We start from the raw sequence: 17824 nt of genomic DNA on the forward strand, positions 1-17824 counted from the left end.
CCTATTCGCTTGTAGGACACGTCTTGGCTGCCCATCGGGAAGAGGGTCTAGAAAGATCCGCCGGGCACTCCCATGGAATGTCACGAGGTTTGCGATCTAGGTCTTTCTGAGTCTGCCACGTAGCGAAAGTATTCCTGCCGTTCCCACTTAGGACCGACCTGAATCAGAGGGATTCCTCTAGTGGTCAAATTCCTAGAGAGTGACCCCAGGCGAGCTACTTTAAGCAGAAACGTTAGGGTCAAAGTGGATTCATGCTGTACTTGGTTCAAGGAGAATGGGAAACGAGAGGAAATGCAAAGCTCGACCTCTCTACCCATAAGGCATAGTCCCATTCCGTTCCCCTAAAACAGCATAAATTGGGGTTCTAGTATCCTAAACTCTAGGTCAACTTCCTTGTTGTTCATTTCCTTTGCGAAAAATTACTTGCTGTCGATTTCGTTTGAGAAAAGTTCCCAGTCAATTGGAACCACCCATCCGTAGGACGGACCCATGGCCACATCCACCGCACTTTCCTCAGGGTTGCTTTAGTTTTCTAATTACCTACCACATTTAGTTGGACACGCAAAAACATCTTCCTTAATTAGCCAATTGGACATTGGTTCCTTCACGTAATCTTAGCAATTGACATAGAAAAACAGTTTTAAAGAAGTTCCTTTACATCAATTGATCTTATTTATCTTTGGAATACATCCATATAGTCCATAATCTGCCCGAAGGCAATCCATAATCTGCCCAAAGGCTATCCAGCAATCCACAGGGATTACTAATCCAAGATTCCGCCCGTAGACTAGTATGCGGGCCTCGAGATCCGATCCCAAGTCACGTCGGCCTCTTGTGCAGGGCCCGGAAGGCAAGGGATTTATGGCCAGAGCCCCCCCTAGCACCCAAGCGTCCTCCTACCCCAAGTAGCACCCAACGGAGAGACCTCTCACGGCGGGTTCGATCCACGTTCTCAGCGCGGCTATAACAACCGCCTGCAGACAGTCGGGGATAACTGATGCTGCCTCTCCTTCAGGCCTTCAACCTGAAGCATTAATTATCTTTCCATCTTTAGTTCCTTGAGCAAACAATGCAAACAGTTCTCCTAAACTGTTACAAATACAATCAATCCAGTGGTCATTTATTTGGCCAATTGCTAAGGAGTGAATCCTCTTCTCCGAATGCGTCTAGCATCCGATCCGGGATCAATTGTGACTTGGCAAGATCCCCAAGGGTTTGTTTGTTTACCCTTTTATCCTTGGGTTAGGGTTATACTATGTCAACCCAATTTAACCAACACCTTAGGTTTCATAAATTAAAACAGTAAACCATAGCGACCATGTCGCTCTAACTTGATTGATCCTTTGCTTACTAGACAATACATAACTTTCCTTAACTTGGAAAATCAGCCCAAGAAAGGTGATGTAACATGATGTCTACTCATCCTCTTGCAAGTTGACTTGCGCTAGAACCTGCCAACCTCATTCTAGGGGATGGCAAATCGATCTTGTGATTAAACCACAAGGCCATGCGACATTGCAACTTGTTGCACAAGTGTCACACCTAACTCATGGGATCATGTCACCCATTGAACGACATTTCCCGGTCAAGGAATTTTGTTTAGACAAGATGCAGGGTTTAGGGTGCCTTCTTACCCAACCCAACCCTAATTGTGCTAGGCCGACAACGTTCGGTCCTAGGGTTTCCTACTCAATCCGAGACCCTAGATCGTTGTTTGCATGGGTGTCCAATTAACCCAAACATTCCATGAATGTGGGTAGGACCTTTGGGTTTGAGGGTTTTAACACGGCGTCCAAGTACGATACTAGGCTACATTTCTAACTTGCCAAGCCCTAGCTAGTACTTGAGGTGTTTATCGTATCCACTAGTTATGCCTATACGAATCCCTAACGGTTATAATATTACAAGTGGTTTAGCTAAATTGATCTACTTGTCTTGCGACAAGGACAATCCTTTCTTAGAGATGCTAAACTTATTCTAAAGATTCAAATAGTTGCAAGACATCACAATACATGAAAACATGCGATTCATTACTTCTATGCAACTATAAGGATTGCAATAACCCTTCTCTTTCCTTGCTAAAGTCGTGACGAACGTCAATTTGGAGAATAACTTACATAGGACCTACTAGGATTTACATCAAGGAACTATGCCTACAACCTTTTGTCTAAGCATCTGAATTTCATGCTTTGATAAGCCATGCAACCTTTTCTAAATGCAACTCTTGATGAATGAATTTTTCGCACGACGAATATGTAACATGCAACCCTTTTCTAGATACAACATTGTTAATGAAGTTCATGTGACATGCAACCTTTAATCCATTCGACAAACATCTTTGAATGCAACGTGTAAGTCTATGGTCTCATTTCCATGCTATGCAAATTTTTGGACAACATCTAACAGATGTTAACGATTTTCCCTCATGCAAATCACAAAAGAAAATTATTGCCTAATGAAATATATGCTTATTCTTTCACAGCCAATCAAAGATGCACTTAACAATTTCATCTTTTTTCCTAGGCAAAATGCGTTTAGGCTTATTACTTTGGAAATGCACCAACATGCGACTACACTCGTATGATGAATAAGCAATTTATATTCATAGCTTCCCTATGAATTTTAAACATGCCCAACGTGGAATTAAACTTTCAAGAACTTGGATTTGTGGATCCGTGGGGATGTCCACGTGTAAACTTGGGTTCGAATCTTCCATGCGTGCGCCTTGCAACTTGGACTTTAGAGCCATCATAGACGTAGTGTGTTTGGACTCTAGGGTTTGTCTTTGCCCTTACGCGATTTGTGAATTCCCTACAGCCTCAAAATCTGGTCCGCTTCTCCCTTACGCAGGAATATACTTTTACATATGTGGGTTATAAGCACCCGGGGCCAAAACCCGTGTGCACAAGGCCTAAAGTAGCCTTATCCTTAGAAGCTTCTAAGGAAGCTTCCAAGAAGCTTCTGCCCTCTGGACAAGATGACGTGGGGTAATTATTTGAAATAGAGATTGACATCGAAAAGGGGGGGGTGATTAGGACGATGGCGACGGTGGTATGGCAGCGGCGCGGCAGCAAACGGCAGCTTGGTGACCTTCACGGTGGGGGCATTCTTCACGGCAGAAGACATCAAACGTGTGGTGGCGGATTGGTCGGTGGCAGGGCGGCGATTTTTGCGGGCTGCAATACGGCGTGTGCTGGCGGGATGACAGTGGCCAGCGGTAGATTTCGTCCTCTCCCTCTGATCGTGCAGCATCGCAGCCTCTTTCCTTCTTGTCTTCCCCTTGATTGTGCCTCTCCCTTTGTTCCTCCAGCACGGCAGCCTCATTTCCCTTGTCCCCCCCATCCTGCCACAGGGGGGGTCATATAGTCCTAAGGGGGGGAGAGGTAGCCACATACGTGGCTGGTGCATGCCTCCCCCCTCATGCATTCCCTACACCATGCTTACTTCTTCTCATACTCCCTCTCCTCCAACCATGCATCGGCTGGGGGAAGAGACAATTAGTAAAAAAAATTGCCTAAACTTTCACCATTACTCATTTTCCCTTTATCCAAGAGGGGTGTTCTTGTGCGGCTTGCAGTCTTCGTGCCCCGGCCGTAATTGCACATCGCCGATAGGGATTTTTAATGTGCGCGCAGGGTAACCACTTAGCCACTGTCATTAGTCGACACAGGAGATGACTTTGCACAGGTTTTACGTGGGCGTGCGGGGGTCAAGTTCTATAATATTTTTGGGCGGAAATATTACATTAAGATGACACACTGCACTTAGTCTTGGCTATGGTTGCTCAACTTGACTTGGATTTATACCAGATGGATGTCAAGACGGCTTTCTTACATGGGGACTTGCATGATGAGATTTATATGGAGCAGCCTAAGGGCTTTGCAGAACCTGGCAAGCAGCATCTAGTGTGCAAATTGAAGAGTGGTATCATAAGTTTGATGCATGTATGTAGTCACAAGGCTATAGCCGGAGTGCTATGGATCCGTGTCTTTACAGGAAGAAATCTCGTGATGGCTCTTTATTGATTTTGGTACTCTATGTGGATGATATACTGATAGCAGGGAAAGCTCATTATGAGCTAGATATTCTTAAGGCTCAGCTCAAGAAGAGCTTTGAGATGAAAGATCTGGGACATGCCGCTCACATACTTGGTATGTGCATTAGACGCGACAGACATCAGGGACTCCTCCACTTGTCATAGAGGGAGTACATTCATAAAGTCCTTGAGCACTTTCGCATGCAAGACGTAAAGCCTATTGGCTGTCCATTGCCTTCTTATGTGAAGGTATCACAAGCTGATTGTCCGCAGACAGATGAGCAGAGGGCTGAGATGGCCAAGATTCCCTATGCATCCGCAGTGGGCAGTCTTATGTATGCCATGATAGCCACTCGTCCAGATACTTCCTTTGCAGTTGGTGTTGTGGCACGCTATATGGCTACACCTAGCAAGAAGCATTGGGATGCCATGAAGGGTATCATGAGGTACCTGAAGGGCACTGCAAATATGTGCATATGCTATGGCAGCCAGGATACAGGAGTCATGGGGTACACTGACTCTGATTATGCAGGACATTCAGATAGTAGGAAATCCACTTCCGGCTATGTATTTACCTATGCTGGAGGTGCTGTTTCTTGGATGTCCAGGGTGCAGAAATGCATGGCCCTTTCTACTACAGAGGCTGAGTATGTTGCAGCCACCACTGAGGCTTGCAAGGAGGCCATTTGGTTGGGTCGTTTAGTTGCTCACCTTGGTATTGATGCTATCCCTACACTGCATTCGGATTCTATGAGTGCTATTCAGTTAGCCAAGAATCCAGTCTTCCATGTGAAGACGAAACACATTGAGGTGAGGTATCACTTCATACGTGGGGTCGTTGAGGACAAGTCTGTTGATCTTGTCAAGATCTCGACTGACCAGAATCCTGCAGATCTACTCACGAAAAGCCTCTCTACAGAGCGCTTTGCCTTCCTTAGGAGGTTGATGGGTGTGAGATGAGATGACGTCTTTCCTCATCCTATTGTACATGTGTACATGTTGTACTGTCCTTTTTCTTTTTCTTTTCACTCCTCACTGGGGCAAATTCGCCTTTAAGTGGGAGGTTGTTGGGGGTAAAGGCGCCTCTACCTAGCCGCCCGTGTATTACTACACTGACAGTCACTGCCACTGCACACTGTAGGTGGTGGCCGCCCGTCACACCGTCACTTTATTCTTTATTCTTTTAGTGACAGTTTGAATAAAGGAAGGCCCAATCACACATTGTGACTGTTGGAGTTCCCATTTCTGGTCTCTCCTTTTCTTGCTCTTGCTCTCCCGCCATAGCTCTCGAGTCCAAACTTAGATCCGGTCGCTCCCTTTCAAAATAGTCATGAACCGATAGTGGGACATGTTGAACCACTATTAGAGGAGGCACCATTTAGACTAGACAGGAAAATCCACACACATAGAACTAGGAAAATAAGAAAGGGAATTCCTACAAAATCAACACAAAACCCACTTTTGAGAGAAAATGGGGAAAAGACAAAGACAAATAGGACTAGACTAGACAACCCCCAAATGAGCCACATCCTAAATAAAAATTTTGACATGACCTATGCACATGTGCGACCGATAGCTTCATGATATGTAGACACATAGGCATCCTAAAACCTCATAGTTAAACACTCAAATAAAATAAAAGATCAATCATACCACAATGGTGACAATGAGCATACCAATATAAATGACAAGAAGCTTGCAACATGGCTATTGACTAACAATTAGAGTAGACGAGAGGATTGATAAAACTAAACTTTGAGTGATAACTACATCCTCGCAAGCATATTTCATTAGCCTATGGTGTGATGTAGTGAGTGGGTGAAGGATATAGAGATTCCTTTTAAAAGTTGAAAATTTATGTAGTAGTTTATTTTAATTTATTACGTTAATGCATAGTGAATTGGATTTTGTAACCCAACCCCACTTGAACTCAAACTTGACAAGGGTCTCTAAAATGCAATTCATTTTTACAATTACATGATCTCTGGTGCAAAAAGTGCATCCATATATAACGATGGGGGTTTATTTTTATTACAATTTAGCATGTTTTGTAGCACGTGTGCATGTGCACATATGAACAGTGGGGATTTACTTCAATTTACAAAATTAGGTGGGTTATGGTATACTATGTGCATACAACGGCGGGGGTTCATTAAATTGTAACTAAAATTTAATTGTATCTTACGATACATGCGGAGGAGGAAAATAAAAAGAACTTAGTGGTGTATGGGACACCCACAAGGTCTTATGGCACAATGGCAAAAGGGATGCAACTCGTCACACCACGTGTAATATAAAAATCCACAAAGAAATAAAAAGATAGATGACTGCCAAGTAGTCAATCTCCTGTAAAATAGCAGTCCAAAAGAAAAAATGATATGGGGACGTGTGAATGATTTTGTGTATGAACAATTTTTTTCTTTTATCTTTGTAATTTTCACTTATTTTGATTTTATTAGAGTTTTATTGTGTCTTTATTGTTAAAAATAAATAAAATGAAAATGAAATGGAAATTATGTTTTTTTATAATTGTGCTCTATTATTGGATGTGTATGTCAATGGATGTGCGTTTGTGTTTACTTTCGGTTGATATTTGTTTTGTTTCTTTTATTCTTTTAAATGTGAAAATTTAAAAAAAAATGTTGAAATTTTGGATCTAATTAGCCAGGTAGAAAGGAAAAATGAAGATATTCTCAAATGATTTTTAAAGAAGTTTTATCTTTTTTTTTTTGATATTTTTCATGATTTTAAAGGATTTTATTGTATTTTTTAAAATTTTATTTGATTTTTTCATGTGTTTTTAATCTTATGTATAAATTTCCTACTTTCAAATTTGTGGCTAATTTATTGATTCTTATTCTATTTTTGGAAAAAAATTAGTGATTTTAATGAGTTTTTTGTTAAAGATTTTGTGCATTTTAATTGTTCTTATTTTTATGTTTTGAAAAACATGTTTTTTAAAAATTGACATGAAAAGGCGTGTACTCAAGCCCACTACACTACGTGTGAACAGTAGCTCTGTGGCATGGACAGGATGACACATGCGTCTTTGAGCATCAATGGCAAGGAAAAGGCCACATGTCTGAACAACAGTAAAAGGTGAACGTGTAGGAATAGGCTACAGCAACCCATGGGAGGCAAATGTGAACACATAGGATATGGGGCATGTCGAGGGTCCACCGGGGAAACTTGGATAAGCGCAATTTGAAGAGAGAAGAAAAAATGTGTGAATGGGGGAGAGTCGTGGGAAAGGCGGTTTTTAGGGGATGGGTGTAAAGGGGGATGTTATGGGTGTCGGGGGGGCGGATGGGAACAAGGGGTAAGAGGGGGGATGGTGGGTGGGGGTTGTAGGGGAAGGAGGAGGCGGAGGAGGAGGAGGCGGAGGAGGAGGGGAGGCGTAAGAAGAAGAGGAGAAGGAGAAGGAATAAGAAAAGGTGGAGGAGGAGAAAGGAGAAAGAAGAGATGGAAGAAGAACAGTTGAGGAGGGGTGCAATGCATAGGTGGACGCCATGACAGACGATGAGTGGGTGGGGCAACCAAGTGGCGGCAATGCGTGTGGGTAGAGAGGGTGAGTGGGTTGGGGCACGACAAGGAGGGTGAGAAGAGAGAGAGAGAGAGAGAGAGAGAGAGAGAGAGGGAGGGAAATGGATGGGGGAGAGAAATTAAAATTTTATGTTAAAAGTTTAAAAAAGTAGAAAAATAACTAATCTATTTTTTAGTATTCTTAACAAGAAAAGAAATGCAAAGCTCTCCCCCTTTGAATGCAAGTGTGTCCTCCACGTGGAGGGTCCACAGCAAGGGTTAAAAAATTTGCCCTGATTGAGAAAATTTGAGTTTGAGATAGGTGGGGGTGGACACGAGTCATCGAAAGCGCCAAGATGCATTGTGATGAAAATTCAAACGTGCACCCAAGAATGTAAGGAAATGAATCACATAAAATAAATAAATAATAAATAACTAAAAAACTAAAAAAATGGCAATTCGATGGGAAAAATAGGATGGAAAATCAAAATTCTATGTTCGATGCCATAAATGTGTATTCACATGGAAAATAGTCAAAAAAGGGGCACACAAAAGCACTTGAAAATTAATATCAAAAGATTCATCCATAGAAATAGAATGTGGTAAAAGGAAAAAGGTCTATTTTGACAAGATGCATAGGGATGTCCAGTCAAAAGATACAAGATGCATAGGGATGTCCAGTCAAAAGATAGTTCCAATAAGAATAGAGTATGTTCACATGAAAAAATAGTAAAAATAGAAAGAAAATATACCTACAATATACAGAAATTAATAACCAATATGTGCATCAAAATGGTAGGATGCAAAAGAACACAATATTAGTGAGTTTGGGAATCTCCCAATTCCCATTTTTTGAATACTAAAAAGGTGGCACCCAGATAACATGCCCATAAGTTTCTCGAAACTATATGATGTGACCTATCATTGGAAAGCGCTTGAAAAATTGAATCTATTAAGCTATAGAGTGCTCGATTTGGAGTTATAGTGTTCAAGTTATGATAAATCTAAAGATTTGACCACGTGTCCCAAACTTATGGGAAATTCCCATATTCCCCAATATGGTGTTAAAGGAAAAAAAGTCTAGTTGAATGGGATGGTCAAGGCTGTAAGATCAAGTCTCTATTCCTGAGGTTAAAAAAGATACATTCGCATGGAAACATATCGAATTTGTGTAAAATCCTTCAAAAATTAATAATGAATGAACCATAACTCAAAACAAAGGAGTGTAAAAAGGAAAATATTTGTTCAAAGAGACAAATAGGACGATGACATCGTATTTAAATTTCAATGAAGTTAGGAGGTATTCACATGAAAAATCCACAAAATAAGAATTTTATAAAATGAAAAGCAAAAAACAAATAAAAGAAGTATTTAGATGGTTTTACACAAAATGGATATGCATGGATGTGTCCCCACACGTGTCCTTATTAGATCCTATGATGACAAATAACAGACCTATACATTGATAGGCAATTGAATCCTTGCATCTCCACACTTAAGACATGACACACATACATACTCGCAAGAGTAAAGTTGGAAACACTTCGCCCATGTAGCAATTGGTCGATGTAGATAGTTGATGATGTGTGTGATGTTAGAGATAATTGTAGAAGGCGCCTAGCTCGCCACAATATATATTAACATGGTAGGGACCATACAAGCAGCACCTATGGAGGTAGCATTGTTGATGAAGTCCCTCGAGTTTTTGTAAAAAAAGAATAAAGTACTCAACTCATGAGTCACTCGAGGTGAACATGTTTGATTAGTCGCTCACCCCAAATGCTTGCATCACTTAAGGAGGAATGAAAATAACCCACATCTTACACCTAATTTAGAATTTGACAAGATGGAGAGGCTTAGAGGGAAATCATACTAGTGTACACAATTGATGGTGCATTAGTGCATCCCAATCCAACTAACATAGGTGTAAGAAGAAAGGCCAAGGAGCCTAGTGCAATGCACAAAACAAAGTGACGTGTCCTATTGTGGTTGTAGAGGCTCATCCCATGTGTGTAGAGGGAAACGAGAATGTACTTGATCCCCCATTGTCTCTTAAACCTCCCTTTTAGGTCACTAAAGAAAAGATTGGTCACACTCTACCTCCCCCTCTATCTTATGCTCTATTGATAGATATAAGAGGGCAATACGATTCCTAAAACCTCTTGATGTAATCTTCATTATCACTTGTGCAAATTTTGTATGCCTTGTGTGCAGCTTATGGTGCATTCATGCATCCTACCATGTGTCAACATATGGTGTGAGAAGGAAGCCAATGAGCCTTATAGTGTTGTACACAAAATAGATTGTGTTGTGCATTGAGAGATCCGACCCATGTGTGCAAAACTCCATGCCACATAGCTCACCTCTCATTTATTAAAGGGAAATGAATCGTCACTCACCTCACCCTCTCTCTCTCACTCATTTGATAGATACAAAGAGCAACCCATACTCACATCCCCCATTGGATTAGGATGACAACTCATGTCATTCAATGGTTATTGATGAAGATTGACTTTGGCTTGTTGATAATGTTGAACAACATCTACTAATGAAGAGGCTTACTTAGGGAGGTAGCCTATATATTAGATTAAGCACTTGGATTAGATGAAGATCTTATGTCTCTGCAATAGGAATCAAACATTAGATGGAGTCACAGCACACATCACACTAAGGGAGGTGGCTTCGGAACTAGATCCTAGAAAGATCAATAGAATGGTCAACTAATTTGGACCATAGGGTGTCACCATCTTTTTCACAAAGTTAACTTCCTACCCCAAGGGTGTTTGATATATTTTCTTGGAGTGAGGCCTGCTATGACATGGAATTTCTTCATTTTCTTCCATAACATTTTTCGGTTTTTTTTGTTTTTAATTTCTTTTTGTTTTTCTCCCTACTCCGGAGGGTGTCTCCACATTTTCTCAAAGAACATGTTAGCATGGAAGGAACCAAAGCCCTCTCCCATAGCCTATACTTTACTTTTTTAAAACTTTTTTTGTCAATGGAAAGCATATTATTTTTTAGAACCATCCATGCCAGATCTACTAGATTGAAAGGAAATGGAATAAAACAGGAGTGGAAGTTGGAATAGAGGAGATAGAAGAAAGCATGCTCCTCGTCAATAAAATCAAAATGATGGCTATCAATAGCAGCATGAGAATTATTAATTAGAGATGCCAAAGGAAGATAGGAGCTATCATATATGATTATCAAGATTCCCAGGGTGGAAAATACTTCTTTGGGTGATAGCCATTGATTAGGAAGGGATCATTAAAGGTTATATCTTCATAGAGCCGTTAGAATTGATAGCAAGTACCTTGTAGCGACCCATCCAATGTTGTTGGAGCTTTCGAGGAAACTTTCCAAAGCATGAATCATATGCAAGTACGAAGTTACCTTCCCCAAATTCTTTTTGCTTGATGAAGTTGTCATGGTAAACTTCATGTCAAGCCCATGTGCCTTCCATGCACTATAAGGCCATCCTTTAAATCTCATCCAAGGATTTCAAGTGCAACAAAAGGTGCTATAGGGACTTCTCATCTCTATGCTACTCTCAAGGAAGGCAATTCTAGCCTGACAGGAAAGACTACTTCTATGCCATAGACCAACTAGAAGGGTGTCTATCCTTCATAGTAAGTTATGGGAAGTTTGGTAGCCCTAGAGGGCCTCTGTGAGTTGATTGTCCTAGTCATGATGATGCACAACAATCATTCTTGTTAGGATCAAGCAAAGGATGTGGTTGGTGACTTCGAATTGGTCCCATTGGTTCTTGGGTATTAGGGTGTGGGTTTGTGATGGTGGATCTTGTAAATCTCTATCAACTCCTCCATGATCTTATTTTGAAAGTGAGTGCCTCTATCACTTACTAGCTCTCTAGGGGACTACCAAAGTGGGTGATAATGTTCTCATATAGGAAGAGAGCCACGTTGATATCATCGTGCTTGAGAGATTTGGCTTCACTACACTTCATTATATAGAGGACTACATCTAGCCCTTCCATTGATGCATTAGTGTGTATATGAAACTCCTTCATCTAGTCAAGAGGTCGTAGGATGGGTGCTTTGGTCAAGCATTACTTTAGGATAGTGAAAGCTTCATTGTAGTTGTCTGTCCAAATGAACTCTACATCTTTCCCAAGGAGCTTGTGTAGGGGGGTGACTTAGTTGCAAAATGTGCAATGAACCTCCTATAGTAACCCATATGGCAAATAAATCCTCTAAGCTATTTAAGATTAGTTGGTGTTGTCAATGTTGCAATCTTCACTGGGTCTATTTGTTATCCCTTGTGCATAGATGCTATGGCCTAGGAAAAATCTCAAGGATTGTTGAGGTTGAGAAAAATTCTCTTCTCTCGACAACATTGATCAAAGCACTGCTCCAAGTGTCCCCAATGCTTTTGCAAAGCAGATTGAAGATACAAAAATCATGTAGATGTACCTCAATGAAATCATGCAGGTGGTTTTCGAATGTAGCCATCATTACTCACTAGAAGGTAGGTGAAGCATTATAAAGTCCAAATCACATCACTTTATGGGAATAAGTATCCCATTCTATTGTGAAGGTTGTTTTTGACTAAAGAAAATATTGTTAAGAAATTCCTAAAGAAACCTAATGCGTAGTACGTAATAGTGGGCACTATCAGATAGCCATCTCCTAAAAGAAGCAAAGTCATTATCAATGGGTAAATATCTCCTACCTAAACTAGGAATAACTTTTAAAATCAATTCTGATAGCAAGGTAGAGGTCTAGATGTACTGTTTGGGCATGTTATATGGCCATAATAGATCTAGTGACAAAAGTAGAAGAGGTAACAAAGAGCCTATTCTTTACATACAGAGTCCCTATAGAAGTAGATACAAAATCAAAAGATGAAGATGATGAAAGTGGAGATCAAGATTTTAATAGTGATGAGGAAGAATCTATCCAAACTAAAGAGGGTACAAATAAAGACAAGGTTCCAGAAGCCTTAGAAGTTGAAGATCTCATGCCATTGGATGGAATGACAATGGTACCTTTTGGGTTGATGAATGGTCCGTGAGGCATGCAAAAGATGTATAGAGTGGATCAAGAAAAAGAAGTTTCTCTTTACCAATGACCATTATCGCCCTAATCCATCATTTCCATGGAAAGATGATGATGATGATGTACTATGCCAATAAGTTCCATTATCACAACAAAAGAGCAATCCAATGAGTCCTTATATGACCTTCCTAGACACATCCTCAAAAGATGAGTCCTCAAGTCAAGAAGTAAGTATCTCACAATCTAATTAATATGCAACAACCCTCATACAATTTCAGTATCCAAAAGGATCCAAAAAGTTCTAGCCCAAGAAAGAAAAAGTTGGCTTTGTGGATCATTAGAAGAGGATGCTACTCCCGTGAAGGGGTCAGACATATATCTCAAAGTTATCCGCTATAGCTTTATCTGAGAGGTGAAAGGTAAAAAGAAGTTAACCTTTATTGATGCATAAGGCATTGAACATCATTTGAATGTGGATAACAATCTACTTGATGAGGAGCTAGTGGTCCTTTATGACTTGCTAAAGGAGAAGTTAGATGTATTTGCATGGTCTTATAAAGACTTGAAGGGAATTGATCCCACTATGTGTCAATACCACATTGATCTAGAGCCAAATGCCAAGCCAATAAGGCAACACTAATGCAAAATGAATCCAAATTACTTAGTCTTGGTGAAGATAGAGTTGTTGAAACTCTTAGAAGCTAAGTTCATCTACCCATTGGCAAATATGGAATGGGTTTTTCCCATTATGGTCATGTCAAAGAAGAATCAAAAGCTCCGCATATGTATGGATTTTTGTAAGCTGAATTCCAAAATGAAGAGTGATATTTTTCTATCCCCTTCACAAACCAACTACTACACACAATGGCAGTACATGATCTATATTCTCTATTGGATAGATTTAGTGGATACAACCAGGGTTGGGATTCAATTCGGTGTGGTTGATAACTCTTTTTCTTATCATGTTATTGCAATAGATTTTGTTGAGATATAGCTAGAACTAAGACTGTTTCAATAAAGAAGAAGATTGATCCTAGGAACATTGCTCTAGAAGATCCATAAATCCTTTAAGCCACCAAAAACACTTGTATGATGGACCTACCATCTACAAAAGAAATAAACAATTGCATTTTGATGTCAATCTATTTAGGAGAAAATTGAGGAACCAAAAATAGAGAGAATGAACATCAATAGAAGACTTGGCTTTCATTGAAGAGTTTCTAGACATTACCGAGTCAAAGATTATGAAGAAAATCTAGGAGTCATGGTCAATACAGGTCCATAAGAAGAGCACAAGAATAAGAAGGAAAAGAGTTGGGAGTTATTTGTGGATGCACAATAGTAGGACACGTGGGATGCTTGATGCACTAATAACAACCTTCTCTTTGTCTAGTGGGAAATCCACTAGAAGATAGTAGACAAAGTGTTCATCACAATCTATACCATTAAAGCTCTCTAAAGTTGGTATTATCAAAACAATGGCACTATGGGAATTCTTAGAAGAATGAAATTTGATGCCTTCAAGGGACAGAATGCCTTCTCCTTTGCAGCAACATGAAAGCATAATTTAGAGATCGTGAAAAGAAAGAAGTTGAAGAAATGTTGGCGAGAGAGTCATCCAAACTGAAGGCCCTCTATTTCCCTTCTGTGGAGCATAGCCAAACTCGGTGGAGCTAATTGCTTGATGAATAATACGATAAAGAGACAAGCACTAGAATGAATCTATAGATACGTAAGAAGAGAAAAGGAAAACCTAAAGTTGAGAAAGAGTTAGTAAGAGAAGCCTCCTTTGATGTCATTGCAGTGCTCTTTACAAAAGTCCCAATGGAGAATCAAGGTCCCCTTCCTAGATAGATCTATCCTAAAAATGTTGATGATAGGCCAACAAATGTGGTCCCATTTCCAATTTTCAAGGGAGAATACAATGAAGACCCTAATCTTCATGTAGCGAAATTCATGCTAGCCAATGTGGCCAATAATGCAATAATCATAAAGCATTGGTTGGTGATATTCCTCACCACTTTCAAAGGCAAGCATTTTAATGGCATGAGAGAAAAGCAATTGGAACGTTTGGCACATGGGACACTAGCCTTTCTTACCAAATTCAAGTGTGAGGGTTTTGAGAATCAATGCAAGAGGAGTTCATGAATTTTAGCCAGTCCTTTGAAGAATGAGTGGAAGCATATGTCTCGATAATGGAATCCATATTGAAGAGATGGACAAACCATAACTTAGATAAAGGCACCTAGAATGGAATTCAAGCCTACAACTGAAAGTTTGCAAGTTTATGAAATTGAGAAGACCAACTAATCTACAAGTTGCAGTGGAAGGTGCAAGATTGTATGATGAAGTTGAAATAAGATTATCTATGATCTCAAGAACATGGATCCTACCTCTTCCAATGCCAAAAATGATGTATCCACCAAATGTAGTCCCGAGGACTGTTCCCTATCTCTACCCATAGATGCAAACAATATTGTAGTATAGCACACAAAATCCATACTAGTGGCTACAAACACAACAACAATGGCCTTAAACAATTCCCCAATGGAAAATCAACAACAATAATGGAGCCCTACCAACTAGAAGCAATAGCCAATAGTCTAAACACGACCTCTAAGCTAGAATCAAAATAGAAGCCCCTTCAAGTATTGGTACAAAAGTCATAGAAAAAGCCACTAAGGATGCATGGCGAGCAGCCTGAAACTATGACTGATGACGAATGGGATGAGCTTGATGAGTTATGCAAGTCCAGCCTCATCTTGTTTCTCATTGAACAAGTGCATTACAATGTGGTTGAGGAAGCACAGAGTGCTTAGCAGCTTCAGGATAAAATCAAGAATCTCTATGACAAGAAAAGTCCAGCAAGTCAAATGTATTGGTTGAAGCAACTTATGGACCTGTGCATGAAGGAGAATATGACAATGTCTACTCATTTGAGCCAGTTCCATGCTATTCTCAAGAACTTTACTTTGCATGGCATTACTTTCAATGATGAGGTTACTCCATTGTTTTTGCTTGGGACTCTTAGTGAGTCATGGGATGTATTCCGCATTGCCTTATGTGCTCTTGCTACTATTTTGAACTTTCCTAATGTAGAGAGTGCTCTTATGCAGAAGGAAGATATCAACCGTAAGAACTTGGATGGCTCTCGTGTGTTGCATGCTTTGACTGTTAGAGGCAGAGATGGTAATGGAAAGAATGATCGTGGGTATGGATGTGTCAGAGACTTGCAGAAGTCTAGGTTTAAGTCATGTGGTAATGCTAATGTGACATGTCACCATTGCTGCAAGAAGGGTCATATACACCCATAGTGTCATGAGTTGTGCAATGAGAAGTGAAAAGAGAAGGGGAAATACAAAGTATAGGAAAAGTCCTCTGATCGCAGCATGGAGCCTGCAAAATCTAGTGTGAAAATTGAGGAAATAAATGTCGTGCAGACTGATGACTCCGATGGGGAGTACATACTTGCAGCTAGTTCTTGTGATGCTATGCCATTGACTGAGATTCACTCTATGTATGTGCAGTGCTGGCTTTTGGATTATTGTGCTTCATTTCATGTTACACCATGCCGTGAGTGATTCCGCTCTTATCGCACTATGTCTGGTTCAATTCGCTTGGGTGAAAGGTGGCAGCCTCTATCCTCTTGTAGTTGATGGGTCCTCTATTGACCATGTTTTGTCAGTGGGTTCCATCCCACATGTGTCTCTTTGCCATGCCCATTTGGGCCATATTTCCTTGAAGGGAATGAATACGCTTTCTGGTTTGCAATACTTATCGCCCCTTGACTACGATGTTTTGATTCATGTGAGCACTTTCTTTATGACAGATAGACTAGGAATACACATAAGAAGTTTGGTAGGATACGCATGAGTAAGCCCTTAGCATTGGTACATTTGGATATTTGTGGGCCCATGCCCTGTTAGTCTATGGGTGTGCAAAGTATTTTGTGGCATTTATTGAAAATTTTTCACATAAAGTTTGGGCTTATCCCATTAAGCTTAAGTCAGATGTCTTGGCTATATTTCAGAGATGGCTTGCATTGGTTGAGAATCAAAATGGGCATAGGCTGAAATACCTTAGGACTGACAATGGGGGAGAATATGTGTCATGTGCCTTTGAGCAACTATATGACGAGAGGGGTATTAAGCATGAGTTCACCATCCCCCCTATACCCCACCCTAGAATGGTTTGACTGAGTGGATAAATAGAACCACATCTAGTAGTGTGTACATATTATGCTTAGCTATGCAGACCTACCATAGAGCTTTTGGGCTGAGGCAGTTAGTACAAATGTGTATATCATAAATAGATCACCTTCCAATGGTTTATATTTCCAGGTTGCAGAGGAGGTATGGACTAGGAAACCTCCATTTTATGTGCACTATGTGTCTTTGGATGTGAGGCATACTGCCATGTGCCCAAGGACAAGTGTAGTAAGATGGATTCTAAGAGTGTCAAATGCATTTTTCTTGTCTATGGACATGTAGACGAGATGGGTTACCGCCTCTGGGATCCACAGGTGCGTGGAAAGCCATTTGGAGCCATGATATAGTCTTCCATGAAGACAAGATGCATAGGTAGCCTAAGAAGGTTGTAGAGATACATAGGGTTATATTCCAAGAGGAGCCACGTGCTCTTGCACATAGCCAGTTGGATAGCATGTAGCAGTTGTTGGTACACATGGCTAGGGTATTAGACAGGGAGCAGAGCCTATCGTGAGACAGTCTACTAGAGATAGATGTCTACTTGATCTATTTGAGCCCTCGATGCATTATGTCTTGGTTACAGATGTAGGAGAGCCTCTCACCTATGATGAGGCTATGCACAGGGGTGATAGTCACTCCTAGGAGAGGGCTATGTAGTCTGAGATAGACTCCTTGCATAAGAATATGGCTTCGGATTTTGTTGCATTACCTAAGGGTAAGAAGGCTCTACCATGCGAGTGGGTGCACAAGCTGAAAAGTACACTTGGACACCCCAAGCCGGTATACAAGGCTAGATTGGTAGCAAAGGGTTTTAAGCAGGAGCATGGTGTTGACTTTGATGAGGTCTTCTCTCCTATGGTTAAGATGACCACCCTGCACTTATTCTTGGCTTTGGTTGCATAGCTTGACTTGGACTTGTACTAGATGGATATCAAGACAGCTTTCTTACATGGGGACTTGCATGATGAGATTTACATGGAGCAGCCTAAGGGCTTTGCAGAACAACCTAGCAGGGAGCACCTAGTGTGCAAGTTGAAGAA

This window comes from Lygodium microphyllum, chromosome 12 (genome assembly GCF_053477565.2).
Source record: "Lygodium microphyllum isolate KBCC chromosome 12, Lygodium_microphyllum_v1.1.10, whole genome shotgun sequence".
NCBI lineage: Eukaryota > Viridiplantae > Streptophyta > Polypodiopsida > Schizaeales > Lygodiaceae > Lygodium > Lygodium microphyllum.